General features: G+C 38.3%; 1 pseudogene; it reads left to right on the top strand.

The window, feature by feature from the left end:
* The window catches only part of LOC117329493, a 75,661-nt pseudogene that overhangs the window by 35,259 nt on the left and 13,383 nt on the right, over window positions 1-27,019 (top strand).

Consider the following 27,019-nt stretch of genomic DNA (forward strand, 5'->3'; position numbering starts at 1 on the left):
GCAGTGGCAATTCCCATCAATTTTCGGACTGTACATTTATATGCAGACAATCAGTATAGCGACAGACAAGGCATTCAGTATAACTAATGTCTATTGTCAGATAGACGGTTAGAGAGGAATACCGGACAACAGACAGACAAAGCGATAGACAGACAAAGCGACAGACAGACAGACAGACAGACAAACGGGATTACGTCATATATTGTAATTACTTGTGGAATATAGCCAATCAGACTGAAGAGACAGGATGACGTCATATATTTTTGTTTACCTGTAGAGTATATCCAATCAGACTGAAGAGACTGGTTGACGTCATATATTATAATCTCTTGTGGAGTATAACCAATCAGAATGAAGGGTTGGGATAACGTCATATATCATAATTATTGGTGGAGGTAACAGGCTTTGATAATGCTTTACTTTGATGACGTCGATGGTCTTGGCCACTAGATAGGTATTTCATGACACCAACGCATTATAGATATAACAGTGTATGTGAATCTTTAACATAAAATGTCAATAATCTAGCTTACTCAAGTAATTGATTCCCGCGACAACTCCACGGGGAACTGTTTTCATTACATTTCTCAGCTATTCTGGTGTAAGCTGTCCCATTATGCTCTCTTTCAGCATAGAATAATTATTTAGAGACTTTGCTATTCTGAGCGTTAGGTATGTGACGCACTATCGCTGCCTATATATTCCTAGCTTATCTGTAACGGACGATATATTGGAGTTTCATCCCCTTTCGTCATCTTACCACATTTCCATCTCCCTAGGGATTATAACGCTATTCCGTGTATATGGTTTTGATGAATGGGTATGGCGAGGACATCGTAAACAAGGTCGTTATTGATTGAAGTAGAATGTACACCATCGTATAAAGAAATAGGTACTTTTGGGTCAACCTTCCGGGTCAACCTTCCGGGTCAACCTTCCGGTAGATTTCGGACTGCCACCCTGGTGTTGACTTTTGTAGCGACATACGAATTTAACCTTATTGGGTGACTACTGATTACGATGACGTACTTTAATCAACAGGTTCTAAATTGCTACAAGATTGAAAGGGAAATTAACTATCTGATATGATTCCAAATCAGGATTGGCAACTTCATTTATGACGGTATGTCGTTATGACGGTATTTCGATATCAACTTGCAATGGAACATTAGTTCAGGCTTAACTGTAGAAACAACTTATATACCAATAAATTTACATTTGCTCCACATTTCCCCATTGACACAATGCTAAGAGGCAGTTGCCACCATACGCCTATAACACCCAGTGCCTCAGGCTATAACATCCAGTGGGTCATGTGACATTTAAAAAGGCGGGATTTTTTTTGTGGTTCAGTTTTTTTCAAAGTTGGCGAAAATGGTAAAATAATTTAACGGGTTCCCACGTCATTTGCCCACCAAACATCTTGTTGCCATATCGAAAATAACAACATTAAAACCGCTGTTCATTGCTTAAATGTTTTAAGTGAAGTGTCCTAGTCCTTGGTAGCAGAGCATGCAAATTGATGTATACTATATATATACTGGGACACGAAATTTGAAACAAATTTAAATCGGGCGGGATTCTGTGGATGCAGATAAAAGGAGACAATTAGATATTAGCGAATCTGATAGCTATACTCCTTCGGGAAGGCGGTGAGCCGCGATAGATTTACAAATGGTACGCGACTGTATATAGACTGTTACAATCTTCTGATCTACCTACAGTGAATATATCGTCTGTACGTCTCCCGTCCTAAATACAGTGAATATATCGTCTGTACGTCTCCCGTCCTAAATCATTGGATATACTGTTTGTACATCTCCTGTCCTAAATACAGTGAATACATCGTCTGTACGTCTCAAGTCCTAAATACAGTGAATACATCGTCTGTACGTCTCCCATCCTAAATACAGTAAATATATCGTCTGTACGTTTCACTTCCTAAATCATTGGATATATTGTTTCTACGTCTCCCGTCCTAAATAAAGTGAATACATCGTCTGTACGTCTCCCGTCCTAAATACAGTGAATATATCGTCTGTACGTCTCCCGTCCTAAATACAGTGTATATATCGTCTGTAGGTCTCCCGTCCTAAATACAGTAAATATATCGTCTGTACGTTTCCCTTCCTAAATCATTGGATATACTGTTTGTACATTTCCTGTCCTAAATACAGTGAATATATCGTCTGTACGTTCCCGGTCCTAAATCATTGTATATATATTGTATGTACATCTCTAGTCCTAAATACAGTGAATACATCGTCTGTACGTCTCCCGTCCTAAATACAGTGTATATATCGTCTGTAGGTATCCCGTCCTAAATACAGTAAATATATCGTCTGTACGTCTCCCGTCCTAAATCATTGGATATATTGATTGTACATCTCCTGTCCTAAATACAGTGAATATATCGTCTGTACATCTCCCGTCCTAAATACAGTGAATACATCGTCTGTACGTCTCCCGTCCTACATAAAGTGAATATATCGTCTGTACGTCTCCCATCCTAAATACAGTAAATTTATCGTCTGTACGTTTCCCTTCCTAAATCATTGGATATATTGTTTGTACATCTCCTGTCCTAAATACAGTGAAAATATCGTCTGTACGTTCCCGGTCCTAAATCATTGAATATATCGTATGTACGTCTCTAGTCCTAAATACAGTGAATACATCGTCTGTACATATCCGGTCCTAAATACAGTGAATATATCGTCTGTACGTCTCCCGTCCTAAATACAGTGTATATATCGTCTGTAGGTCTCCGATCCTAAATACAGTAAATATATCGTCTGTACGTCTCCCGTCCTAAATCAGTGAATATATCGTCTGTACGTCTCCCGTCCTAAATAAAGTGAATATATCGTCTGTACGTCTCCCGTCCTAAATAAAGTGAATACATCGTCTGTACGTCTCCCGTCCTAAATACAGTGAATATATCGTCTGTACGTCTCCCGTCCTAAATACAGTGTATATATCGTCTGTACGTCTCCCGTCCTAAATACAGTAAATATATCGTCTGTACGTTTCCCTTCCTAAATCATTGGATATACTGTTTGTACATCTCCTGTCCTAAATACAGTGAATATATCGTCTGTACGTCTCCCGTCCTAAATACAGTGTATATATCGTCTGTACGTCTCCCGTCCTAAATACAGTGAGTATATCGTCTGTACGTTCCCGGTCCTAAATCATGAAAATATCGTATGTACGTCTCTAGTCCTAAATACAGTAAATATATCGTCTGTACGTCTCACGTCCTAAATACAGTGAATGCATCGTCTGTACGTCTCCCGTCCTAAATACAGTGAATATATTGTCTGTACATCTCCCGTCCTAAATCATGGTGATATATTGTTTGTACGTCTCCCGTCCTAAATCATGGTGATATATTGTTTGTACGTCTCCCGTCCTAAATCACGGTGATATATCGTCTGTACGTCTTCCGTCCTAAATACAGTGAATATATAGTCTGTACGTCTCCCGTCCTAAATACAGTGTATATATTGTCTGTACGTTCTCGGTCCTAAATCATTGGATACATTGTTTCTACGTCTCCCGTCCTAAATAAAGTGAATATATCGTCTGTACGTCTCCCGTCCTAAATAAAGTGAATATATCGTCTGTACGTCTCCCGTCCTAAATATAGGGAATACATCGTCTGTACGTCTCCCGTCCTAAATACAGTGAATATATCGTCTGTACGTCTCCCGTCCTAAATACAGTGTATATATCGTCTGTACGTCTCCCGTCCTAAATACAGTGAGTATATCGTCTGTACGTTCCCGGTCCTAAATCATGAAAATATCGTATGTACGTCTCTAGTCCTAAATACAGTGTATATATCGTCTGTACGTCTCACGTCCTAAATACAGTGAATACATCGTCTGTACGTCTCCCGTCCTAAATACAGTGAATATATTGTCTGTACATCTCCCGTCCTAAATCATGGTGATATATTGTCTGTACGTCTCCCGTCCTAAATCATGGTGATATATTGTTTGTACGTCTCCCGTCCTAAATCATGGTGATATATCGTCTGTACGTCTTCCGTCCTAAATCATGGTGATATATTGTTTGTACGTCTCCCGTCCTAAATCATGGTGATATATTGTTTGTACGTCTCCCGTCCAAAATCATGGTGATATATCGTCTGTACGTCTCCTGTCCTAAATCATGGTGATATATTGTTTGCACGTCTCTCGTCCTAAATCATGGTGATATATTGTTTGTACGTATCCCGTCCTAAATCATGGTGATATATTGTCCGTACGTCTCCTGTTCTAAATCCAAGAAATATATTTTCTCTTACTCTGGACAGGGATATCCGCAGTTTTAACGGGGTGAGATTTTCTTATTTCATCCTAGGGAAAAGACAAGCTTACACGTGCTCTTTGAACGTGCTCTTGTTCTCAGGGTGACGTCACTATGACCTGACCCGGACCTTCTTTTACGGGATCGCACACATGCATCTGTTCGTCTGCTTGTTTACCTCCGTGCGCCGTCCGTAAACTTTTCACATTTCAAACTTCTTCTCAAGTTCCACCAGTGGGATTGAGCTGAAACTTGCCAGAAATGATCCTGAGATGGTCCTGACCAAGTGTTGTTATTTTTCGGGTTGGTCCGAAATCCAAGATGGCCGCCATAGTTCCAAAACACGAGGCTTGCCTCCCCTCGGGTTGAAATCCCCCTATCTCGCCCCAAAAGGGGTGAAATATTCTATGAGTCCGTACTCCTGCTCTACATACAAGAAATAAATTGTCCGTACGTCTCCCGTTTACAAACAAGGAATATAATGCCCGTACGTCTCCTGTTGAATTTCTTTCGATATAAAAATGGTATATATTAACGTTGAATATTTTGTATACATCCACACGTATATAGAAAATTCATTTTAACTCGGGCTTTCCACGTAGACATTCTGTCATACGTGTTATAGATATGTACAAGGTTTAAGGAACAGTCATTAAACATCCTCCTCTAAATATAGAATGATCTATACGTGTCTGGGTTACCTAATACACCCCCTAGAAAACGAGGAAACGGACTATCTTTATAGTTTCTCGTGGAAGGCGTCCTGTTCCGAATATCCCTTTACTGTTCTGTTACTCCCGCCTCCTGGAGGTGTCTTCTTTCATTACACATTTTCCTTTAATTATTTTCCTCGGCTTTATTTTATGACAACGTCTGATTAGCAACATATTGGTTGCATCGACTCAGTAAAGTGCAAAGTCTTAATTATACTCATAAACTTGAGAGAGAAATGTTTCAATTTACTTTCATCACAGACTGGTATACAAGTTTAAACACCCAGCCAATCTTCGCCGACACAAAGCCTATCTTCACCGATACCCAGTCTATCTTCACCGATACCCAGACTATCTTCACCGACTCCCAACCTATCTTCACCGACTCCCAACCTATCTTCACCGACACCCAGCCTATCTTCACCAACACCATGCCTATCTTCACCGACACCATGTCTCTCTTCACCGACACCCAGCCTATCTTCACCGACACCCAGCCTATCTTCATCGACACCCAGCCTATCTTCACCGACACCCAGCCTATCTTCACCGACACCCAGCCTATCTTCACCGACACCATGTCTCTCTTCACCGACACCCAGCCTATCTTCACCGACACCCAGCCTATCTTCATCGACACCCAGCCTATCTTCACCGACACCATGTCTATCTTCACCGACACCAAACCTATCTACACCGACACCATGTCTATCTTCACCGACACCAAACCTATCTTCACCGACATCATGTCTATCTTCACCGACACCATGTCTATCTTCACCGACACCAAACCTATCTACACCGACACCATGTCTATCTTCACCGACACCAAACCTATCTTCACCGACACCATGTCTATCTTCACCGACATCATGTCTATCTTCACCGACACCATGTCTATCTTCACCGACACCAAACCTATCTACACCGACACCATGTCTATCTTCACCGACACCAAACCTATCTACACCGACACCCAGCCTATCTTCGCCGACACCGTGTCTATCTTCACCGACACCCAGCCTATCTTCACCGACACCAAGCCTATCTTCACCGACACCCAGCCTATCTTCACCGACACCAAGCCTATCTTCACCGACACCAAACCTATCTTCACCGACACCAAGCCTATCTTCACCGACACCCAGTCTATCTTCACCGACACCAAGCCTATCTTCACCGACACCCAGCCTATCTTCACCGACACCCAGCCTATCTTCACCGACACCCAGCCTATCTTCACCGACACCCAGCCTATCTTCACCGACACCAAGCCTATCTTCGCCGACACCATGTCTCTCTTCACCGACACCCAGCCTATCTTCACCGACACCCAGCCTATCTTCACCGACACCAGCCTATCTTCACCGACACCCAGCCTATCTTCACCGACACCAAGCCTATCTTCACCGACACCATGTCTCTCTTCACCGACACCCAGCCTATCTTCACCGACACCATGTCTCTCTTCACCGACACCCAGCCTATCTTCACCGACACCATGTCTCTCTTCACCGACACCCAGCCTATCTTCACCGACACCCAGCCTATCTTCACCGACACCCAGCCTATCTTCAACGACACCCAGCCTATCTTCACCGACACCCAGCCTATCTTCACCGACACCAAGCCTATCTTCGCCGATACCATGTCTCTCTTCACCGACACCCAGCCTATCTTCACCGACACCCAGCCTATCTTCGCCGACACCATGTCTCTCTTCACCGACACCCAGCCTATCTTCACCGACACCCAGCCTATCTTCACCGACACCAGTCTATCTTCACCGACACCCAGCCTATCTTCACCGACACCCAGCCTATCTTCACCGACACCCAGCCTATCTTCACCGACACCCAGCCTATCTTCACCAACACCCAGCCTATCTTCACCGACACCTAGCCTATCTTCACCAACACCAAACCTATCTTCACCGACACCAAGCCTATCTTCACCGACACCCAGTCTATCTTCACCGACACCCAGCCTATCTTCACCGACACCATGTCTCTCTTCACCGACACCATGTCTATCTTCACCGACACCAAGCCTATCTTCACCGACACCAAGCCTATCTTCACCGACACCCAGCCAATCTTCACCGACACCCAGCCTATCTTCACCGACACCCAGCCTATCTTCACCGACACCCAGCCTATCTTCACCGACACCAAGCCTAACTTCACCGACACCATGTCTCTCTTCACCGACACCCAGCCTATCTTCACCGACACCATGTCTCTCTTCACCGACACCCAGCCTATCTTCACCAACAACCAGCCTATCTTCACCAACACCCAGCCTATCTTCACCGACACCCAGCCTATCTTCACCAACACCCAGCCTATCTTCACCGACACCATGTCTCTCTTCACCGACACCCAGTCTATCTTCGTCGACACCCAGCCTATCTTCGTCGACACAATGTCTCTCTTCACCGACACCCAGCCAATCTTCGCCGACACCCAGCCTATCTTCACCGACACCAAACCTATCTTCACCGACACCAAACCTATCTTCACCGACACCAAACCTATCTTCACCGACACCCAGTCTATCTTCGCCGACACAAAGCATATCTTCACCGACACCCAGCCTATCTTCACCGACACCAAGCCTATCTTCACCGACACCCAGCCTATCTTCACCGACACCCAGTCTATCTTCACCGACACCAAACCTATCTTCACCGACACCAAGCCTATCTTCACCGACACCCAGCCTATCATGGTCGACACCATGTCTATCTTCACCGACACCCAGCCTATCTTCGCGACACCATGTCTCTCTTCGCCGACACCAAGCCTATCTTCACCGACACCCAGCCTATCATGGTCGACACCATGTCTATCTTCACCGACACCAAATCTACCTTCACCGACACCATGTCTCTCTTCACCGACACCCAGTCTATCTTCGCTGTCAGTGTAAATATATTACGACGTTGACTCCGAACCTCCCGGACCTGGTAAAAATGGCCCATTGTTTGGTAATTGGCGGTTCAGAACTGTGGCAGCAGTTATAAGCTAGACAGTCTGAAGGATGTCAAATGTTCACAAGGAAAGCATCGTGTTTAACAGGCGCTGTCAGTGACTTTTTATCCAGACTGAATCCGATTAACTGTCTAAAGTCGTGGTCGCGATGATCAGTCTGCGATCCTTTCTGAAGACAGATGTTGGAATTATTTTGTCGTGTATCTAGCATATGTTCTGTTATATATCACTTGTAAACTCCATTCTCTATGTATAACTGGCATGGCGTAATCCATTTTGTAAGACGGCTATATTTTATCAAATCGGAGCTCCTCGGAGGAGCTTCAGACATAACCTCGGGTGTGATAGGCGTAGGGATATGTCAGAACACCATGCGTTTTGTTGGCCGGAAAACCATTCACTCTTGAACGGCGCGGAGGGAAAAACGCTGCCAGTGTAGTTTATGTGTTATAATGAATTTAAAAACAAAAACATTTCCAACATTAAGATTTATATATGAGAGGAATTATTCCCTATCCGTATTACCACTGGCTGGAGAAATATTTATGCTGTTTGGAAAAGTAATTCCCTCGTTATAAAATGGAAGCTTCGTCGCGTTCGAGGTCATGTGGCAGGGGTCATATTCGCGGAATTCTTCTTCTGTGCTTCTCGTACAATTCACATTGCTAGCTTTAGGGTATCACTGGTTATACGATGGCTGACGTAGATATCAGTGAAGTTATGACTATGAAAAGTTCGATAAGGATTAAAGAGAAGTTGTTTGTACCATAATAGAGCTGTTATGGTGGTATATTATAAAAGAATTGCAGAAACTGTTTTAAATCAAATAAAACTGAAAGAAGTTTCATGTAATGAAAACGTACGATGATTCTCAATTTACACTCTTATCAGCTTCCCTGTTGTACTCTACAAGGAACCAAAAACTAATGGTGTATCATATATATTTACAGAATGTATATCGTAAAAAATAAGCAGCGCGATCAATGAAACACAGCCACGTGAACATATTCTAAAATAAAAGTCGTCAATACAAGTTTTAAAAAAGATCCAAGTGACTTAAAGTAAAAATGCCAAGAAATGAATAAAAAGATAATTAAAAGTACATGCACATTTAAGTAAATCTGGTTTGAGTCCTGAAGAGATCCTCTATCATGCTTTAAGCATCCTTAACGTGTCAGAGAGTTATTAATAATTTAAAGATACAATATCAGCAATCTTATCCACGATTTTCTATCTTTCCAACAATTTTTAAACTGGTAAAAATGCCAAACAAGTGGCGGAAACAGAACTTAAGACGTGGCAGATGTGTTTTAAATGATGTTTCTGTCCCTTTTAGTTAAACAGAATCATCAAATTCTTCAAAGAACATTAAAATGTGCAGATGTCTTCAGATATTGAAATTATGCGTGTCAAATTTTAAAAACGAATTAGAGTTAGCATCAAGAGGTTTTAAAGAGTTTTGTTAAGGTTTCATAGTAAAAGATCGGTTGGTTTCTCTCCAAAGTCAACAACCTTTGATTTATCAGGAGTCCTCCTCGTGTTTTTCTGTAAACCAGAGCACGGAGCTCGAGCAGTCTTAACGACCAGATTTAAACCATGAGAATACTGTGTGATACTAGTAGATGTTTTTAGCTACTTCAATACGATCGCTATCTCTGTTGAATTAATTGAAAACCACGTCATATATACAAATTCCTCTTTATATAAGATACAAAGATGGTATGTAGGATATTATATATATATACTCAGATACATTCATAGTTTTCTTACCCAAGACCACTTTGTGTGATTGTTGTTGATTGCTGAGGTCGAAATTGTGGAAATCTGCGTGAGAATGTCTTTACCATGTGACGTTTATCTTGTTTAGGTAACCATACGCTATAATATACTTAGATACATAAAGTTTTTTTTTTCCTCACTTTCTTTATTTTTCCAAGTTCACATATATAAACACATTGCTACAAGAAACAAAGCATGGCTATTTGATTAATTCTTACTTCTGCTTACATATATACTTTTACTGTCTAGTACAAAATATATTTTCAATCTTACTTAATATTATTAGTTATTAACTAGATCCAGTGCTGTGCTGATAGAAATCCATCTTTCTCTTATTCGGTTTGCCTTTGTTCGGGGATAAAATATCACACTTTGTTTTTCAATTTGTTTATAGTACATAAAAATTGACCGGATCCCTTCAATAGATGGGATAATACTTTTACATCTGCAGGAATAAATATACTTTTTCACAAGTAAAATACAAAAATTAATAACATCAAATTGAGAGTCATTCTTGCAACCTAACAGGACTGAAGTACAATTCATATCAAACAATATATTTAAATTAGTTATAAATCTATTTTTTATGAATTCCCATAGAACACGAACATAAGGGCATTCCCAGAAAAGGTGTTCAATTGTTTCTCTATTAGCCATACAAAAAGTACATAGTTCACTTTCAACAATTTTCATTTTCATTAATCTAGAATTTGTATAAATAATTCTATGAAGCAACCTAAATTGAAAAGTCCTTATGTTTGTATCATCTGACAACAAAAAAACTGACTTAAATATCAGTTTCCAATCTTCCAAATTAAATACAGTTCCTAACTTTCTATTCCATTTTTCTATGACTTTGTTTGGAAATTCCTGCTGTTCACCGATAAGAAGATTACAAAAATGTTTAGCCACTTTTTCGTTAGACTTAAGCGAAGTAATTAAATTGCCTTCAATATTATTTAGTTTTCTACCATTATTGATAATATTTTGTTTCCAGTTCCTTGGAATAGCAGAGAGTAGCCCTTGAAAGGTTATGACATTAGTATTTATATTATACTTCCGCTGGAATTCTTCAAAAGATAGAAATTCACCAGTCTCATTTACTAAGTCATTAATGAAAAACACATTGTTCTTTATCCATTTATAGTATATAACATGTTTATTATTTACAAGAATTTTATTGTTTAACCACAATGGTTGAGATAATTGGTCATTCGGGGTTGTGGGAGGTACACGTGTCAAGGAAGCCCATATCTGAATTACATTTTGCCAAAATGTGTTAAATTTACATGAAATTTTCAGTAATCCATCACTATTCAGGTCCCAAAGTTTATCTCCTCCCATCTTTTCCACCTTACTTAATAGTAATACTTTCCAACTGGAATAGTTTTCTGGATTCAATAATTTCTTTATCCATGTTATTTTTTGAGCTTGACAATAAGATTTTACATGCGGCATTCCTAGTCCCCCATTTTCATAAGTATTTATCATTGTATTTCTTTTGATTTTATCTTTTTTTCCCGACCATAAAAAATTGAAAAAAACTTTTTGTAGATTTTGGAGAAATGTTTCTGATGGATCTGGGAGTGTAGAAAATAAATGCGTAAATATTGGTAGTACTAGAGTTTTTATAACTGTAATTTTTTTCCAAATAACTCAAGTTTCTAAAAGACCAGTCATTTAAGAGTTTTTTAACAGATACAAGTTTTTCTTCAAAATTATGCTTAGTGATGTCTTCCTTAGTCAGATCAAAAGAAATGCCAAGTAGTTTAAATTTTCCACTATGGTTCCAATGAAGACCTCTCTCTTGTAAATATTCCTCACCACAACCCCGTTTAACCCCAATCCATAATAAGTGGGTTTTGTCCAGGTTTGTTCGTAAACCAGAACAGTCTGTAAAAAGATCAAGTGTGCTTAGTGCGTTATCTAATGAAGTTTCATCATCATCAAGGCATATTGTTGAATCGTCTGCATATTGACTCAACATATATTCAGAGTTAGATACATAAAGTTGGAATATAAACATATATATATATTGATAAGATAAAATGATTTAATTTCCTCTTACTTCCCATTTGGCAATTGATATATTTTATAAATCATAAACAAGCTCCCGTCATAGTTCATATATCTGGGAACTTTGTCGAATGTTTGTACGAGCAGCAGTTATTTTTGAAAAACACAGATAAAGACTCACAATACAGCGACCTTTGGTTAACACGTGGGAGTCACATTTGATTCTGATAATGGATGTGAGTGGAAATGATACATAATTGTATAGGATCCCAGGTTTTGTTTAACTGTAGGATGTCCCCCGACGAATTTTCTATTTATCTGTATTTTATGTGAACTAAATCTTCCACCAGCAAATCTATTGATCATTCTATTATGGGAGCAACTCGAAAGGTGAACTTATTAAATCAACAAAAGCCATGAGCAACTCTATCACCTAATATATACAATATTTTACGTTCTACACAAAACCTTGTCACACTCGGGGTTTGGGTTCCTGTGGAGAGCCGACATAATTTATTTCAAAGTCTCGGTAACGATCACCTTTAAAGTCCTACAGTTGATGACACGCTAAACTCTGTTACATAGATTTATGAAATTTGTCAATAAATCTATTATATCCTTGAAATAATAGGTTGTTTTGTCCTTCAATCTCAATTTGTCTTGAAAACTACGACATTTACTGCTATAATTCCACGAATCCTGACAAATATAAGGACCGTCGCCCATTTAAGCTTTCTTAAGCTGAACCGTGTTCTACCGCCTCCCATAATGTATTAGTCTTAATATCGCGGCGAGTTCCGGGCAGAGATATGATAAATGTCGACAGAAAAATATATATAGCAACTAATGATATATTTACACGGCATATGAGGTTTCCAGGGTACAGCGGCTGTTAGGTCAAAGGTCACCAGACAAGATATTTATGAACATACCTATATTGGGATCGACTTGACGTTTACTGTAACACGATTAGGAGTATGATAAAGTACTTTGGAAATGTTGTTTTGACACGTTATATTTTCTGTATAATACGTTATTACAGGTTACGTGCAACGACATATCTATTATCTTAATGTAATTCTGGCTTATTATACTTTCTATATTTATCAATAATGGACCTTTAGCGAGGTTAATATGCTGTAATACCAACCTGGAGGAGTCAAGTATCACCCTAATCAAAGGCCCTTTACTTTTATATTAGATATGAAACTTGTTTGCACAAGTGTGGATTATATTTGATAACAAATTTCCTTGGGGCTTTGTAACGTCACAATAAGTATGACGTCATTCACGCAATTTTGATTCGGTGTTTCTAAAAATAGAAACATTAAGTTATCTCTCAAAATATTGACCTCCACGTGACCATATTTAAGCCAATGAGAACTGAGGAGAATTGGACTATATCTAGTATAAATCATTATTTCAGTTAAAGCTCAGCGACACGTCTATTATGTGAACTGTTATAAATATGGTATGGCAACTGAAAATGATATGCTGATAGTGTGTATATACCTCGTGATAACAAAACACCTCATAGAACAATATGTGCAATCATTAATCCACGTGATGAAAACTTTCTTGAGTTCCGAAAATGATGAAGATGGTTTCAATTAAGTTTCTACTATCAGTATTTAAGTATTTGAAATAGTAAGACCTTGCGGCTGAATTTTTACTGTTAACTAAATAATGACATTAGTCATGAATATCAAAAGACAGTGCGACATTTAGTGTGAGCCTGTCGTCAAACGAGCGTTGGAATACATTTTCTTCCATGCCATTAAGCGATCAGCGAATGAGACTTAATATACCACATGTTAATCGTTTCGTGTAAAAACAGGGATATTTTAGGTGAGTATCTCAGACTTTTATCTGATGTGGTATATCGCTGCTTTTGTTATTATAAAATTTTAAATGATGATATCAGCACATGAAAAATATATAAGTATAGATAATGATAAATTTATTTAAAACATGTATAGATAATGATAAAGGAATCGAAAACAGGTATAGATAATGATAAAGGAATTGAAAACAGGTCTAGATAATGATAAAGGAATTGAAAACAGGTCTAGATAATGATAAAGGAATTGAAAACAGGTAAAGCTAATGATAAATTATTGAAAACAGGTAAAGCTAATGATAAATGTATTGAAAACAGGTAAAGCTAATGATAAATGTATTGAAAACAGGTCTAGATAATGATAAAGGAATCGAAAACAGGTAAGTACAATGTAAAACAAGAAATTTTATTATGAAAAACAAATAGAAAGATAAATAAATTGAAAATAGATGATTATCTTTAAAAATAATATAATCGAACCGAAAGTCAACAGATTTCTCCCATGGGTTGGTAAGGTTTTAATTACTGTTGAACGAAGTCACAATATCCGTACGCGTTTACAACACTAGCTTAAAAAATCGTGTATACCATTTAACACACTAATTAATAGGGAATTCATAAGCATATAAATATGTGAACTAAAATCAAAGAACATAAAAAGGGAAACTATTCATTTCAGAAAAAAACGCCATGTAGCTAATTTAGCCAACAATTGTCAAGATAAGAGATTTAGCATTTCTTTCGTCAAGATAAGAGATTTAGCATTTCTTTCGTCAGGATAAGAGATTTAGCATTTCTTTCGTCAAGATAAGAGATTTAGCATTCGTTTCGTCAAGATAAGAGATCTAGCATTTATTTCGTCAAGATAAGAGATTTAGCTTTTTTTTCCCGTCAAGATAAGAGATTTAACATTTATTTCGTCAAGATAAGAGATCTAGCATTTATTTCGTCATGATAAGAGATTTAGCATTTATTTCGTCAAGATAAGAGATCTAACATTTCTTTCAAGATAAGAGATCTAGCATTTATTTCGTCATGATAAGAGATTTAGCATTTATTTCGTCAAGATAAGAGATCTAGCATTTATTTCGTCATGATAAGAGATTTAGCATTTATTTCGTCAAGATAAGAGATCTAGCATTTATTTAACAAGCATTGGGAATAGTAATTGTCGTGAATCCCTAGTTTTAATCAGAGAGACGTCTATCCTGTAGTAAATAACCACACCATCACCCGATTAGTCTGGTTAGGTAACCTGGGAGTTCACATTAAACTGGAATTTACAAGTGGTTCTACAGGACAGCACACACAAAGCTTTATGGCAGTAGAAAACGTAATCTCCTCCAGGCTACATCACGGAATTCCTAACCTGTTTCAATTATTTATGAATACTTAAAATCGTGTCCATTAAATGAAAACAATTCCTCCCGATATGTTATCTAGTTTGGTGTAGTTTTATTTTAAATGCATGCTTTTCTTACCTACTTAATGTCGGTCTAACTTTGGTAGTATCTCTGATATTGCTTATATTGGAGTGTTTCATGTTGTTATAGATTAACTCTTTTCCAGACACAACTGTGGTATTTCAGTTCGGCGAGATGTGGACAAATTATACTGACATTATCACATGCTGCCCTGGTACTAACTATGGCTGATTTCGTGTTGAGTTCAATACACCAGACATCTGCACTATTGATGTAATAGCCGTGTCTTTGAAATGCCTCGGGTGTACCAGAGAGTGCATTAAAGCATAACAAACTTAGATATGTATATACATGCATTATAAGGACTTTACCGCTATCTTACACGTCCTGGCGCGACTCGCCGTTCTCATTGTATTGTGTTAGTACATACAGCTTACACGTAGCACAACACCGCATCTTTAACTATTGTCAGGCGTAACGTGTGTAGAGAAGAAAAGTGCTAAATATTATCTATAATTTGCAATCTAAAAAAATATCCTAAAATGGTACTCGCTTTAGGTTTTCAGTTTTGGAATCAACCTATAGTTGTGCTGAAAACTCTTTGTTATTATTGATAGTCATTGAAGGTTAAAGCATGTCTTGGACTTTAAAGCACACGCAGCTCTATTGCGCAGCTCTATTGCGCAGCCCTATCAAGCAATCAGTGTACTGCTTTAGGTTATTCACGTCTTAATCTCAACTCCATCGAGAGAGGGCGTGATTATAATCTATAAAAAGGATTTGCGGAACCGGAAACAGCAATATAACAATAATGAAATTTGAAGGAACACTCTTTAAGCAATGAACTTGGATCTCAAAGGAATAGAGCTAGAATGCTTCTGGGAACAAGTGACCTTATCTGTGATTTTGAATTTGCATTTCCTAGATGTTTTGCAGTCAGAGATTGAAACCGGGAATTTCCATGACGACAAGTGTCCATTTCACTGTTCTACTGGATTGCAGCTGAAAATATGGTCGACTATTGAGAGTTCTATACAGGAACAGTTTAATATCAATAGTCCTTATGTTGTACACCGGAGTATAACAAAACGGGACAGCAATATATTTTCACTGGGTGTGATTCATTATTAAAAGTGATTTCCTTGAGAAGGTTGAAATGTCATTGTGAATATCAGAATTTGATTTCGACTAATAGCATGGAATTTGATGCTTTCACGCTTCGCAACAAAATGTTGATAGATAATTTAGACAACAAGTACTTTGGTTTTTGAAGTTACTTTGGAGTATGGTTGAAAGATGTTTAAAATCTAATTTCAGATTGACCGGAAATGTCTGATTCAAGTGAAGCGAGTAAGGACGTGATTAGAGCGAAATGGTACCACGTAAACCGGACTCTACTTCCGGTAAAGATGTTCTACTTCTTTACACTTGCAGGTAAGTTATAACCGGAAGTACCCTTTGTCAAGTACTGTCCTTGTCCTGGATTATTGAATGGACATATGCTCGAATAGTTAAAATGACTCAGAAAGGAAGACATTTATCGTTAGAATACTGTCGTTTAACTTTCCAAAGCAACATAAGTAATCTATAAATAGCCACGTTTAAAAAAAACGTCTAAAAGTTGAACAGCTGACAGGAAAGAAAGGGAATGGTGTATATTATTTATACTTTTTGACCAACGCGTACACCAGCATAAACGAAAGATAAATATATTTTGAGCCTGATCGATTAAACACGCGGAAAGTCTCACCCCAGTTTAACCATAGTTTGACATATAAACTATAAACATATAATTTCATATTACATATAATAAGCTTCGTGTTAATAACACAAATATCTTTCAAGCTGAAAAATTGAAATGTTAACGCACTCTGTTAACGTCAGGTTTTTTCTTCAACTAACATCGGATCAGTTCTGCGTTCGGTTCTATTTTAGCCACATTGATTGTAAGATGCTGCAAAACTGTACTTTATTGCATGCAGGTTTTTTTTTAAATTCTGGACAGCACAGACGAATTCCTTTTCCCGTAAGAGGCTAAGTTACTCTAAGTTAGTGTTTGCGTTTCCATAAGTGGAAACCTTACACGATAGGAATGAAATTTGTGCTTTGAATCAACAACGTTGGCTTGTTTTCGACAAGGAACCTTTGGATGCGAACGATATAGACAGTTTCCAGAAACTGAATGGTCGAACAGGATATTTTTGTCGCAGTCAATATTCCCAATAAATTTTCTATACGATCTGTTTTAATAAATGATTCACTTAAAGCGTTATGTTGGTGTTCCAGTCTTCGTTATCAATACTCGAGGGTCTGTGACTCTTTTTATATGAAAAAAAATGCTTTCAATCTTTGCTTTAATTGCTCCTATCATTAAACAGTAACCTCGCAATGCATTAGTAAAATCTCAATATTGAGCAGTAAGTCAGTATGTCAGTAAAATCTTACTATTGAGCAGTAAGTCAGTACGTCAGTAAAATCTCAATATTGAGCAGTAAGTCAGTACGTCAGTAAAATCTTACTGTTGAGCAGTAAGTCAGTAAGTCAGTAAAATCTTACTGTTGAGCAGTAAGTCAGTACGTCAGTAAAATCTTACTATTGAGCAGTAAGTCAGTACGTCAGTAAAATCTTACTATTGAGCAGTAAGTCAGTACGTCAGTAAAATCTTACTATTGAGCAGTAAGTCCGTTTGTCAGTAAAATCTTTCTATTGAGCAGTAAGTCAGTACGTCAGTAAAATCTTACTATTGAGCAGTAAGTCAGTACGTCAGTAAAATCTTACAATTGAGCAGTAAGTCCGTTTGTCAGTAAAATCTTTCTATTGAGCAGTAAGTCAGTACGTCAGTAAAATCTTACAATTGAGCAGTAAGTCCGTTTGTCAGTAAAATCTTTCTATTGAGCAGTAAGTCAGTACGTCAGTAAAATCTTACTATTGAGCAGTAAGTCAGTATGTCAGTAAAATCTTACTATTGAGCAGTAAGTCTGTACGTCAGTAAAATCTTACTATTGAGCAGTAAGTCTGTACGTCAGTAAAATCTTACTATTGAGCAGTAAGTCAGTAAAATCTTACTTTTGAGCAGTAAGTCAGTAAGTCAGTAAATCTAACTATTGAGCAGTAAGTCAGTACGTTAGTAAAATCTTTATATTGAGCAGTAAGTCAGTACGTCAGTAAAATCTTACTTTTGAGCAGTAAGTCACCACGTCAGTAAAATCTTACTATTGAGTAGTAAGTCACCACGTCAGTAAAATCTTACTATTGTGCAGTAAGTCAGTACGTCAGTTAAATCTTACTATTGAGCAGTAAGTCAGTACGTCAGTAAAATCTTACTATTGAGCAGTAAGTCACCACGTCAGTTAACTAACCACTCAGTGCTTCTATAACTACCGTTGTGTCCCGATATCATGAATCAAACAAACCCTGTTACGTCATCGGCTCAATAATCCCTGTAATCATAACATAAAGGTCACGTGGTTCAGCCGTACACGTTTAGATCACAGTCACTGCACTATATCAACATCATCTGCTACATGAGCGCTCGTGAATGATGTGTTTCCGCCGTTTGACGTGTAATCGTAAAATCACGTTTATGTCGGGTCTGAAATGTAAAAGGCTGCCATGAGAGTCCTTCATCACAATGGCTGCACGTGTATAATTATCCATCAGGACTCCGTTGAAATATTACGACTGATGATACGGCTACCTATATTATATAATGATGTATAGTTGCAGTGTGACTGCTGCTTGATCGATTAACTAGAAAGTCTTTATGACGTACTAAGTGTATGCCAATCTAATATTTTGTACATTAAATCGATTTTATTTGTGATGAGTAATATGTTGTGTTAGTAATAGTATATGGCTTTTGTACAATCCTGATGATTCAATGTGGCTGACGATTGAGTTTAATATGTGCCATTTAGAGTTGAGGGGAGAGGGGGTTGTACTATTGAAATAGTACCAGGAAGATAGGACCAAGGTCCGTATTCATGAAACCATCGTCATACCCAACCATGAAATCAGTGCTCAACAAAACTTCCTGTAAACTGGCTTTAATCAGGAAATAGCATTTAAAAGGAAAAAAACCTAAACATCCAAAATAATATCTCATTTACAGTCTTTCTAAAACTCCGTTGGATCATTTGAAAAAAAACCCAATTGATATATCAGATACATCGCCAAAATATGATTTTGAGTACGATTACAGTTTCATGAATATACGGGCCCTGGTGTTCCATTAGGCATATCAACAAGTATCGAAGGCGTCGAACTTCGTATTGAATACTATTGATATTTTCCTATAGGAAGATAGTAATACCGACCATGAAATTCACTTTGTCTTGATCAAACTGCATCTCTCGAATACAGGATCACAATTTTCGGCACATTTGCTTGAATAAAAAGTTGGCTTATGACGCTGTGCGGCGTCCGTCGTACGTCCGACCGGCGTCCCTTTTATGCCCGTATTCAAGGTCACATGGGTCAACTCTATTAAAACACCTAAGCGGCTTTTGAAAAACTAAAAGAGCCAGAATCAAAATATTTCAGTGGTATGTTTCTGGTATAAAGCCAGAGGAGGTTGTTGAAAAGATACAATCTTGTCTCATAGTCAAGGTCACAGAGGACAGAGTTGTTAAAACACTCCATTGCCTTCCTCTTATAGACCGTAAGGCCTAGAATCACGATATTTCTGCGGATGGTGTATGCTATAAATCCTCACAGAGCATCTGGCAAGACATGATCGACATTGGCGAGTGTTCAAGGTAAAATACTCAAACTACTATTTTGATTGGCTGAAAGATCGAGAGTCTACGAACAACTGTTTCGATTGGCTAATAGGCAGTGAGTCTACAAAGAATGGTTTCGATTGGCTGAAAGACCGAGAGTCTACAAACAAATGTTTCGATTGGTTAAAAGGCCAAGAGTCTACAAACAGCTGTTTTGATTGGCTAAAAGGCAGAGAGTCTGCAAAGCAGTGAATGCCAAGCGAGATATGCAGGTTCATTGGACCTCTTACACTGCAAGCAACCGACATCTACATGGAATCATATTTCACAGTGACACGTTTTCACCGGAGGTTGTTGAAGCAGGAAGGCTACATGAACTACTATAAAGAAATAGAAATCACCACATATTTCGTACACCTTAGCTGTACGCTGTCCCTTTTGTTAACGTTGGTTATTATTGAGGTAGGCGGTTGATGTTGATATTCCTCGGCGTTCTTTACGTATTGGGGTGCTTAAAGTCACCACAAGCCACTATCGCCCTGCTGACCTCATTTTGATTGCGCAGTCGCTGCAGAATTGGTAGTTTCCTGAAAAGATCTCGTTTTGCTCACTTTCTGATGTAGTCTTCGATGGAATCCATACGTTTCCTGAAATTATATTTGATGGAAAGAGTCTTTCGATACACGAAAAGCTCTGGAGGCTAACAATTTCATATAATGAGTAAATTGCCAGTGTCCAGGTGTCCGACTAGATGGACCCTCATTTGAATAACTAGAACTTGTTTGTAGGCCATCTCAAATCAGCTGTCCGCGATGCTTTCTAGATATTGAATAGCTTGAGATGATGATAGCTAAGAAATAACAGTGCTATATAGACGTGTTGTGTAGGATACCACTGATGTTGATATATTGGACTTTCATAAAATGCTGAGTTGCCGCAGAAATAATTTTATGAAGTCTACAAGCTAGTTTTCGAAGGTTATTACCAGGAACTATTTTTGCCGAACTCTCTTGTAATGTACGTAGAGTCTTTATTACAGACGAAGGAGGCGATAACATACTTTGTTTGGCCGTTGCGTCTGTATACTTAAGCAGTGTCGATATGTCTGATACAATGTTCCCGTCGTTGGCTACAGTACGACATACAAAGTTATTGGTATTATGAGGATATTTCCCTTCAGATTATGAACTGTGTAAACAATAAAAAAAACTTGTTTACTGTCAAAAACATTCCATACTGCTGATCTTTATTCAATTTGTCATCTCTTTTGGTTGTTCACGATGTAAACAACACTTAACCCAAGTAGAAACAATCAGCGATTGTCTCGGTTAATGTCTATTCGAATGTCTATACAGTCGCATATTATAATATTTAATATTTTTTTCGTTGTTCTTCATTCATTAGTGTTGTTGTAAATGTTGGTGATGTTATAATCGCAGACTCATTCGTTGGTTGGCCAGCCTTTTATTATAGTTTACATACAATCATAGTTTCATTCAACACAGTAGTGAAAGGACTTACCCTGGGCTGCCGCCCAGGACATTGTCTTGGAGTGGCCCGTTGACCGCCTCCCGACTACTGCCCCCGAACCTTACTATCTGGTTCTTAAATACAAAAGATACACATGTCCAGTAGTCCACGTGGCATGGTGATATAAACATTTACATAATAAAGTTAGATAATACATACTAACGCCAGGTAATTAATCTTAAGCCCTGGTCAACTGGTAAATGTTTGGCTGTCTGACTATACACATGTATAATTGACAATATTTTTGTCTAAAACATGTTTCGGTACATTATACACCGCATCAAACGTCCACAAAAGATGAATATTGAATTTATCTTTGTGACCCACTTCATTACAATTTTATATTGTCACTAATCTGATTATAATATGATATTGTCACTAACCTGTTTATAATATGATATAGTCACTAACCTGGTTATAATATGATATTGTCACTAACTTAGTTATAATATGATATTGTCACTAACCTGGTTATAATATGACACAGTCACTAACCTAGTTATAATATGATATTGTCACTAACCTGGTTATAATGTGATATTGTCACTAACCTGGTTATGATATGGTATTGTCAGTTATGATTTGAGAATGATACATTATGTGAATTTGACCCACATCTGAATGACGGCTTTCATCCTGCTTCAGAAGACCCATTCAGAACACCTAGCCTTACTGTCCTTATAATGTATATGGGTGTCATTGTAGTTGGGTTCCCTTATTGTCCACAACTTGCCCCCATTTTGACATTTAATCCGCGTCGATATAATATTGATAATACTTAATGATTCTATAATACCATTAATAGCACTTTGGTGATTTTATATTGATATGCTTTGCTTGAATTATACAGTTATTTTATTACATTAGATTGTGTTTGTGAATATGAACATGTACTAATATCTATATCTGATTTATTACAGGTATGGGTTGTCTTTACCCATTTGTAACTCTCTACATGAAGCACATTGGACTGACCTCGCGAGAAGTTGGTATAATATATGGGACGATGCCATTTATTGGTTACATAGTCCGACCAATCATTGGTAATCTTGCTGACAGAATTCAAAAGGCATAAAGTCATCTTAATCACGTGCTGTTTACTCAATGGTGTGTTCCATCTTCTACTTCTACTTGTACCGGAAAAGGGCATTTATAAACATTCTGTAAAAATGAAAACTATCATTCACTGTAATCAGTTTAATTCATACATCCATGATTGCATTCCGAAACATTTTGAAAATGGCGTCCATTGTCCAACGTTGTTCACGAATTATGTTCAGATTGATTTCAAGAAATACCGGTCAGCAAAATTGACGTCCATTAGTAATAAAAAGGATACGGGGAATTTTTGGCCTTCATTTTCATGGATGGAAAGTCACGGCCTCAAGTGTTCCTTAGATTGTAAAATCAGAAGTGGTAATTCGAAACCGGAAGTTGGTTTTTGTGGATCTCCTGGAAACAAGCAACAGCCACAACGATGTAAGGATTATATCCTGAATTTAGGCCATAACGAAAATCTAGGAATATCCTTATCTCAGATTTACCTATCGTTAAGAAAAGACACTTCCGGTGAAGTTATTATAGAAAAGGATACAAACTGCGCGAACTTCCTCCTGAGCAATATGACGTATAACAGTGACAGTTACTTCAACATGAACTGTCCTGTTGACATGGAACTATCGTGTAACGTCACGTGTACGGACGTGACCAATCAGCCATGCTTACATATGGAGAAAATTGACACAGGAGAAATGACGCTGACTTTCTGGCTTTTTCTCCTTCTTTATCTCCTTGGTAACGTATCTGAGGCGCCTATACTAGGCCTCGGGGACGCTATAACTCAAAATATTCTTGGAGGTGAAAAACGTAACTTATGGGGAAAACAGAAGCTATGGGGTACTCTAGGATTTGCTGTTTTTGCTGTAACGTCTGCCATTTTAGTTGACCTTTTGAGCACGGACACGAGTACCAACTATAATTTCTCGTTTTATATTTTCGTATTTTTGCTGACAGTGGCAGCGGCAGTATCATGTCTTCTCCCGATAGACAGGAATATTGTGTGTGGAAATTTCTCCCGGAATTTAAGTGTATTCCTGGATCATCCAAACATAGTTATGTTTCTCCTTGCACTGACTTGTCTCGGGTTTATGCTCGGCGCGTGCGAAACATTTCTTTTCTGGTATTTACAGGATCACCTTGGAAACACACTGCTTATTGTTCCCGGGAGCGACACTTCTCATCAGCTGTATGGTTGAAACCGTGTTTTTATTCGCATCTGGTCCTATCATCCTCAAGTTTGGACACTTGAACTGTATCTATCTCGGATTTGTGTCGTTCGGAATACGATTTATATGTTACTCTTTCCTTACCAACCCCTGGCAGATTCTGGCTGTGGAAGTACTTTATGGACTCAACATGGGCCTCGTTCTGGCTGCAGCCACCTCTTACAGTAGTATACTGGCACCCCCCGGGACAGCTCCTACCCTTCAGGCAGTCATTCGAGGCTGTCATTTTGGATGTGGTAATTATTTAACATTCCATTTCAAATTATATGCAGATGATTTGCAATACCTGTATTTAATGCATGTTAAACATTGAGATGCAAAGTAAGCATAGCATGAGCCTTGGTAACTTGGATATATAGGTCAATACTCAAACCTACGCGAATAGATATTTTTCATCTGTGTCTATCTGTCTGTTCGTCTGTCTGTCTGTTTGTTTGTTTGTCTGCCTTTTCTGTGTGTCACATACTCATTGTCATCATTCTATCAACTTACCATTTAAAAGTCGCCAAGTCCGCTCTGGCGTTATTACACCCGGAACAGCATTCCGACGGTCCCTCATTTTCATAATGAATTGGATAAAAACTCCGCAGGTTCATTTACCTTAAATCCATCTGGGACACGATTTGGTTTATGATTCTGACGTTTCGACAAATGTGTATTGAAAGACGTCCTTCCAGAAGTTCTAGCAGATAACAGTAGGCTTAGAAATATGTCAAACTTCCGGGTACTTCATCTCAGGAAGAAACCATTATAATGTATAAATCGAATTTAGATTAAGTATCATGATATCAAGAAAATAAGGTCTTATAAGAAGACTGCATAGATAGGCTGAGAATCCGGGTCGTTCTGTCTACGGCTCCGTGATCCTGGTGTTATTGTAGCTCTTTTAATGTACAGGACAAGTATTATAGCAAACCTTATGCCTTAAACCTTAAGACTTGTGCTGTCTAAAATGACATGTCATCTTTATCAAGACAAACCTACACATTTCCCGTCATTGTTATACCGGTATGTTTTCCCTTATTTAATCAATGCATTCCATAACATTTTGTCATCAGACTCGTTAGAGCAGCAGAATGACACCGGAAGTCTCTCCGGATGTTCTGGTCAAGTCTCATCTGTTTTCATTGGCATCTCCCCATCTGTAGATATTTGTGTATCTCTTGTTCCAAGGATAAAAAAGAATACACAATTTAGCTGATGAAACAAGAACACATCTGACGGAATTTACAAGAAGCGATATATACGGGATAAACCAATCTATAGCAACGTCAAACTATGTGGAAGTGTCCGTCCTGTAATTTGTGCATGCGCAGTTGCCACACCCTGACTTTCACTCTTTTTTTTTCTTTTTTTTTTAATTTTTAAAACTTTTGTTGTTGTTGTTGTTGTTTTTATTCTGCCTTGGATTAATCACACTGCATGGCGATCAAATTTATTCATTTTTTTTTCTTTTTCTTTCTTTCATTTTTATACATTGTAACTAATAAGGAAATTTGACAATTTCAAAGAAAGCTATATGGAAGGAAGTCACATGACGTACCTACGGACGGACGAACGGACGCACGGACCGGACTACGGACGGACGGACTGACACACGGACACATCACGTTTCCTCCCATGAGTCATTGATAAGGATAAAGTTCATTTTTTGCACACGCTATACGAGGCAATGACGTAAATGCTGGCTGTCACGGCAACTGATCAGACAAGTCCTATGGGGATCACGGCTTTGACAGCACATGGGGGTCATGTACATGAAATAGCATGTGTGTCCTCAGAATAGCCGATAATTTTCACCCTTGATAATTGTACAACTCGCGCTGTAATTGAAGTAAACAGACTTACATCAATCTTAAAGGTCACAGAATAAACCTTTGTGTTCAGCGGGAACGGAATATATCTAAACCCACGTTTTCCCTCCGAGTTGTTTAAGATGTAGTGTTATGTAAGATGTAAACTAAGCGAAACAAGTTATACATGTACCAACTTATATAAATCACCCTTGTTTACCCGGGCTTGATCGTGCGTTTAGAATGACTTATATATGGTGGTGATCTGTATCAGTCTACATGTAGTTAGGATTGGGTGTGTAGTCTTGGTTCCATCTGTATAATTAGGATTACGACTACATGTAGTTAGGATTGGGTGTGTAGTCTTGGTTCCATCTGTATAATTAGGATAACGACTACATGTATTTAGGATTGGGTGTGTAGTCTTGGTTCCATCTGTATATTTAGGATTACGACTACATGTAGTTAGGATTGGGTGTAGTCTTGGTTCCATCTGTATAATTAGGATTACGACTACATGTAGTTAGGATTGGGTGTAGTCTTGGTTCCATCTGTATAATTAGGATAACGACTACATGTATTTAGGATTGGGTGTGTAGTCTTGGTTCCATCTGTATAATTAGGATAACGACTACATGTATTTAGGATTTGGTGTGTAGTCTTGGTTCCATCTGTATAATTAGGATTACGACTACATGTAGTTAGGATTGGGTGTAGTCTTGGTTCCATCTGTATAATTAGGATTACGTCTACATGTAGTTAGGATTGGGTGTAGTCTTGGTTCCATCTGTATAATTAGGATTACGACTACATGTAGTTAGGATTGGGTGTAGTCTTGGTTCCATCTGTATAATTAGGATTACGACTACATGTAGTTAGGATTGGGTGTAGTCTTGGTTCCATCTGTATAATTAGGATTACGACTACATGTAGTTAGGATTGGGTGTGTAGTCTTGGTTCCATCTGTATAATTAGGATTACGACTGCATGTAGTTAGGATTGGGTGTAGTCTTGGTTCCATCTGTATAATTAGGATTACGACTACATGTAGTTAGGATTGGGTGTAGTATTGGTTCCATCTAATTAGGATTACGTCTACATGTAGTTAGGATTGGGTGTAGTCTTGGTTCCATCTGTATAATTAGGATTACGTCTACATGTAGTTAGGATTGGGTGTAGTCTTGGTTCCATCTAATTAGGATTACGTCTACATGTAGTTAGGATTGGGTGTAGTCTTGGTTCCATCTGTATAATTAGGATTACGACTACATGTAGTTAGGATTGGGTGTAGTCTTGGTTCCATCTGTATAATTAGGATTACGACTACATGTAGTTAGGATTGGGTGTAGTCTTGGTTCCATCTGTATAATTAGTATTACGACTACATGTAGTTAGGATTGGGTGTGTAGTCTTGGTTCCATCTGTATAATTAGGATTACGACTACATGTAGTTAGGATTGGGTGTAGTCTTGGTTCCATCTGTATAATTAGGATTACGACTACATGTAGTTAGGATTGGGTGTAGTCTTGGTTCCATCTAATTAGGATTACGTCTACATGTAGTTAGGATTGGGTGTAGTCTTGGTTCCATCTGTATAATTAGGATTA

Source organism: Pecten maximus, chromosome 6, assembly GCF_902652985.1.
Source record: "Pecten maximus chromosome 6, xPecMax1.1, whole genome shotgun sequence".
NCBI lineage: Eukaryota > Metazoa > Mollusca > Bivalvia > Pectinida > Pectinidae > Pecten > Pecten maximus.